The sequence below is a fragment of the Ornithorhynchus anatinus genome, chromosome 7, assembly GCF_004115215.2.
Source record: "Ornithorhynchus anatinus isolate Pmale09 chromosome 7, mOrnAna1.pri.v4, whole genome shotgun sequence".
NCBI classification, from domain to species: Eukaryota; Metazoa; Chordata; class Mammalia; order Monotremata; family Ornithorhynchidae; genus Ornithorhynchus; species Ornithorhynchus anatinus.
This window is the reverse complement of record NC_041734.1, coordinates 49,478,172-49,484,214: the sequence shown is the minus strand read 5'-3', so window position 1 is coordinate 49,484,214 and position 6,043 is coordinate 49,478,172.

Here is a 6,043-nt window from a genome sequence, read left to right as displayed (position 1 = left end):
GTAGTAAAATGCAGACATTTTAGTGGCTCTGTATTCTCCCAAAATGTGACATATTAATTTAAAATTCATTCATTTTTGACCTTTTGTGTTTCCTGGGAGAATAGGAAGATTATTTCATTATTACAGATGCATACAAGTTGAGTAGCAAAGGCTTGATTAGTTATACCGAGATACCTAATCTGTATTTGAAAGAAAGGAGAGATGAGCATTTAATAGAGATGCCTCAATTCACGTAAAATTGAAGTAGGGAGTCTGTTGGAACATTTCGTATTGCAGTTTTCCAATCCCCAACATTATCTTCAATTAGCTGATTTAGCTGATATTCTTATTCTCTTACACTTCATGGAGTCTGGTGCTGTATATTCACTCAGTAGTATTTACTGAGCGCTTACTCTGTGCAAAGCACTGTACTAAGCGCTTGGAATATACAGTTCGGCAACAGAGACGATCCCTGCCCAATGACGGGCTTACAGTCTAATCATGAACTCTTCCATCTTTTCATTTTTTTCCCCCACATCTAAAGAAGTATTACTGAACCCTTTCCGGGTTCCAGGTGTAGCTGCTTTACATTTGCCTCCTATTGATACAATTTATAGGATTGAGGAACATTGTTAAGCGCTTATTATGGGTCTCTGTCACCACTAAGTGCTGGGATACAAGATAATCAGGATGGATGCAGTCTTAACCCCATTTTACAGATGAGATACCGAGGCACCGAGAAGTGAAACGACTTGCCCACAGTCACACAGCAGACAGTGTGGCTTAGTGGAAAGAGCACGGGCTTGGGAGTCAGAGGGCGTGGGTTCTAATCCTGGCTCCTTCACTTTTCGGCTGGGTGACTTTGGGCGAGCCACTGAACTTTTCTGTGCCTATTACCTCATCTGTAAAATGGGGATGAAGACTGTGAGCCCCACACGGGACAGCCTGATTACCGTGTATCTACCCCAGCGCTAAGAACAGTGCTGCTTGGCACATAGTAAGTATTTAATAAAGACCATAATTATTATTATTATCATTATTAATTGGTGGAGCCGGGATTAGAACCCAGATCCTTCCGACTCCCAGGCCCGTGGTCTTCCCACTAGGACACGCTGCTTCTCAAGTAACAGCACAAAGTAAACGGATTGCACCTGAAATATTTGGGGATGGTGCTGTGCTCATCGCTGCAGTCTCAGTAACGTTTCCTTGTCGTATTCTTTCTTTACAGATGACAGAGGGTGACAGTGAGGATTCAAATAATATTTTTCTTTAAGTGCTTACTATAGTGTCAAGCAGTGTACTAAGTGCTGGGGTAGATACAAGATCATCAGGTCCCACATGGACCTCCCATATGAAAAAGGAAAAGTGAATCCTTCTCTATGGAATTTCCAGCTCCTAAATGCTTGTAGTTCAATTTAATAGAGGTACTTCTTTTTTTTATAAGATAGATTGAGTACTACTCTAAGTAGGAGGAAGAACAGGGATTGAATCCTCATTTTGCAGATGAGGAAACAAGCGCAGTGAAGTTGTGTCTTGCCTAAGGACACACAACACAGAGCTGGAATTAGAACCCAAGTCCTCTGACTCCCAGGCCCCGCTGCTTCTCCCCTTGACTATTTGTCCCTTTCAAAAATCTAGATCTTTCTCTACTGAAATTTGGCCCCCCGAAACTTTGATTCTGGGGACTGGACCGACTGGACCTCTGGGGACCTCAATCTATTTTATAAAAAAAGAAAGTACCTCTATTAAATTGAACTAAGAGCATTGAGGAGCTGGAAATTCCATAGAGAAGGATTCACTTTTCCCATGTGGTAAAGTCAACTTGCCTGCATTTCACGGAGGGGTCTCGGTGACTAGTAAGAACTTTAATTGTTGACCGAATGATAATGCTGAAATAGCTTTTGTCTCTGAAGTTAAGATGTTTTCTCAGTTTGGTTCCTAGCAATGAAACTAAGAGGAATAAAGCCTTGAAGTTCCACTATAGCCCTACCTCAGTTAACAGGGCTTTTTTTCAGGTTTGGGAATTGGGAAATTATAAAAGAAAATCTGAAGAAGCAATCAATCAATGGTATTTACCGAGCAGCTACTGTGTGTGGAATACCAAACCGAGCGCTTGGGGAAAAGTACACTACAACGGAGTTGGTAGACACATTCCCTACCCACAACAAGCTTACAAGTCTAGGTGATAATGAAGTTAGAGTGTTTCTATGCCGATTTCCAAAGAGCTCAGCTATTTTTATTCTTCCATCACCCCATCACACTGACACAGGAAGCAAGAGGAGAGCAGTGTTCAAGAGGGCTGATTGACGGATTAGAATTGCATAGAACATTTTGCTATCCACGTGTTTTAAACTGCGTTTTAAAAATACTCCAGCAACATCTTTCTCGCTCTCTCAAAGTCCTGGGTTTTCAGCTTCATCCAGGGGTAAAGGGAAACAACTAGAACTGCCCTGAATAGAATGGAAATAGCATTTTTATTTTCAGAAAGAATTTCTTTCAGAAATCACGAGTGGAAAAAAGTCAGAAATGCACTTTAGCTAGCCCCTTCTCTGCCTGTCCAATACCTCTTCCTCCATGGTTTTCTGTTCGGTTTTGTTTCCTCCCGGTTGCTACGGGGCAAGATAGGGGAAGGGATAATAATAATAATTATGGTATTTAAGCACTTACTATGTGCCAAGCACTGTTCTAAGCACTAGAGTAGATACAAGGTAATCAGGTTGGCCCATGTGGGGCTCTCAGTCTTCATCCCTATTTTGCAGATGAGGTCACTGAGGCCCAGTTTCAAAATTTTCATCCTCTTTACAGTGGGAGAACATCGCCTGGGGAATTTTTCATGACAAGCTCTGGGACCGGTGGACTCTGAGGACAGAAACCTCATGGAACAGTCGTCCTCTTTCTGGACTTGTAAATCTGCTTGGCAGAGGACAGAAATATCTGCGTTGGGATGCCGGGTGGCGCGGGAACAGCTGACGGGTAACCTCACGCATCGATATATGTAAACATCCCGGTTTAAGAAATTCGGAGGCCACGACAGTGCAGTCGGGAGAGCCAGGCAAAGAGCAGTTTTCCCCAAATCCTCCCCGAGTGGTTTTTGAGAAGGACCATGGCTTAGTGGATTGAGTAATTATTATTATGTTCATATTTGTTAAGTTCTTACTATGTGCCAGGCACTGTTTTAAGCGCTGGGGTAGATACAAGAGTTGTCCCACTTTGGGGCTCGCAATCTTCAACCCCATTTTCTAGATGAGGTCCCTGAGGCCCAGAGAAGTGAAGCGACTTGCCCAAGGTCACACAGGTGACAAGTGGCAGAGCCTGGATTAGAACCCACGACCTCTGACTCCCAAGCCCGGGCTCTTTCCACTGAGCCACGCTGAAGAGACCTGGGTGTCAGAGGACCTAGATTCTAATCCCGGCTCCGCCATATGTCTGCCGGGTGACCTTGGGTGAGGCATTTCACTTCTCTGGGCCTCAGTTACCCAATCTGTAACATGGGGATTATCTAGTGTGAGCACTATGTGGGAAGGGACTGTGTCCAACCTGATTATTGCGTATCTACCCCAGTAGTTTGCCACATAATAAGCGCTTAGCAAATACCACTGTTGTTATTATCTGGAATTTTGAAATAGAAATAAGGAAGCAGCGTGGCTTAGTAGAATGAACATGGGTTTGGGTGTCAGAGGACCTGGCTTTTAATCCTAGCTCCTCCACTTGTCTGCTGAGTAACCTTGGACAAATCACTTAAATTATGTGTGCCTCCGTTGCTTCATCTGCAGAATGGGGATTTAAGCCTAAGAGGGACGGGGACCGTGTCCAACCCCATGATTTTACGTATACCCTAGCGCATAGTACAGTGCCTGGCACATAGTAAGCGCTCAACAGATATAAAAAAAATTCAAATCGCTCACGTTTGTTTCCTTCTAGCACTATGTAAAAATACAGAACAATGCAATCCTCTGTGTAGTGTGTCTGCCCTCCCGTCTTCCCTGTGATTGTCCCCCAGGCCCGTTACCAGAAAGATCTGTTGTGGTCAAAGAGCTGGGATAATGTAGTTTGAATCAACCCCATCTGTTACTGACAGATACTGGAACCAAGGTGACAAGTGAATACAAAATGTTTGGTGATTTTATTTTTGCATAGAGAAAAAAAAAGCATTTAAGATGAGTGCTTACTGTGTGCAGAGCACTGCACTAAGCATTAGGAGAGTTGGCAGACATGGTTCCAGCTCACAAGCTTAAGAGTCTTAGAGGGGGAGACAGGGCTTAAAATGAATTACGGATTGATACTTTAATGCCTTGGGTTTGGGGGGGGATGGAGCAGGAGGTCGGTGGATTGAGGGAGAGGAAACGGGTGACAGACGGGTTGTGGAGAACCTCCGTGTGGATATTGAAGACCCCCAAGGATCAGTGTTGGGGTGAAGAGAGAGAGAAAAGGCGGGGAAAAAAATATGGGGACTTTTCAACCAGCCCCTTTTGAGATAACGATGGAAAAGTAATCAGTGCCTCCTTCTAGACTGCCTCCTCTCTTGTCTGTCCCAGTCTCTAGAGAAGCAGCGAGGCCTAGAAGGCAGAGCCCGGAGCTGGGAGTCAGAAGGACCTGCGTTTGAATCCTGCTCCGCCACGTGTCTGCTGTGTGATCTTGGGCAAGTCACTCAATTTCCTCTGTGCCTCAGTTACCTCATCTGTAAAGCGGGGAATAAGACTCTGAGCCCCATGTGGGACAGGTACGGCGTCCAACCTAATCAACCGGAATCCAGGCCGGCGCAGTGCCCGGCACGCATCGAAGCGCTTAACGAATACCGTAAAAATGATCCGCTTGCTTATGTAGCCGGAAAAGAATGGGGAAGGGAAATGAGATTAGCCCATTTGCCAACCAGATCAAATGCCAGGAAGGAAGAGGGAAAGAAATGATTCAGAGGATCGCGGTTCCCTGTGGACCGCACCTGTTGCCCCCTGTTTCTTCTAGGCGAGAGAGGTACGAACAGGTGTATACTTGGCCTGTTGCTAGGCGGGATCCTGGCCCTTGGCAGCACCGTACGGCTGGCGGTGTTTATTTGCTTAAAATGCTCCATTCTCTGGAAAGGATGCAGACCCGGCCCTTCCTCAATCACCCTACTCACCGTCTTCCTTCCTGACCCTTCCTTAGAGGGAGAACAATAAAATTCCATTTCGACTAAACCCTGGCACCTTCTTCATTAGAGGAATTAGCAGTGGAGGCTTCCAGGCAGCCCCAGCAGCTCAGGAATAAAGCCCCTCTTTCCCCAACTCTCCTTCACTCCCCCACCCCGCCCTTCCAATTTCCCTGCTTCTACTGAAAAATAACAAGAGAGAAATTAAACTCTTCCAATGAAGTGTGACTTTGGAGTTGGGGAGGCTTTTTGTGGAAGCAGTAAAGAGACATTTAATCTTTTGATGGTCGATATTCTGATGAAGATTTGAGAAGTATTTACGATGCCATTTTACCGTACTTGAATTTGCAGGGGTTGCTAGTACCCTGGGAAAGAAAAAGAGGTCTGCGTGCTTTGGTTAGTGCAATTCCATCTCCATCTTTTTAAAAAGAACTAATGTCCCAGGGGAAGTAAGTTGCGTTGCACTGTTTTTATTCGGTAGGTGCGGAAAACCGAAATGACTGGCAGAAAGTCTTCTCGGTGAGACGGCGGCACCATCTAGATACGAATGCAGATCTCCAGTGACTTGTCATAGCTTGCATCATTTAGAGAGTTATCAAGAATTTGGTAGTTCCCCCAAAAGCGACTGTCCTGAAATCAGTTTCCCGGGCATCAAGTAACAATGGCTGCAGAAATCGCTCTATCTACAGATAAACCTTATTTATTTTGAGGGCCGACTGTTTGAATAACTGGAGATCTTTGCGGTTAATAGGGTGTTCTCCAAATACACTAGTACGTCAGAAGCACATCGAGGGAATTATTTTTTTTTTTAGATCCAAAGGCAATTACAGTTATGTATTTGAATGATATCTGTTAAGTGCTGCCGAGCTGCTCAGGTTGGACGCAGTCCTTGTCCCACACGGGGCTCGCCGTCTTAAGAATCCCCGAGTTGCAGATGAC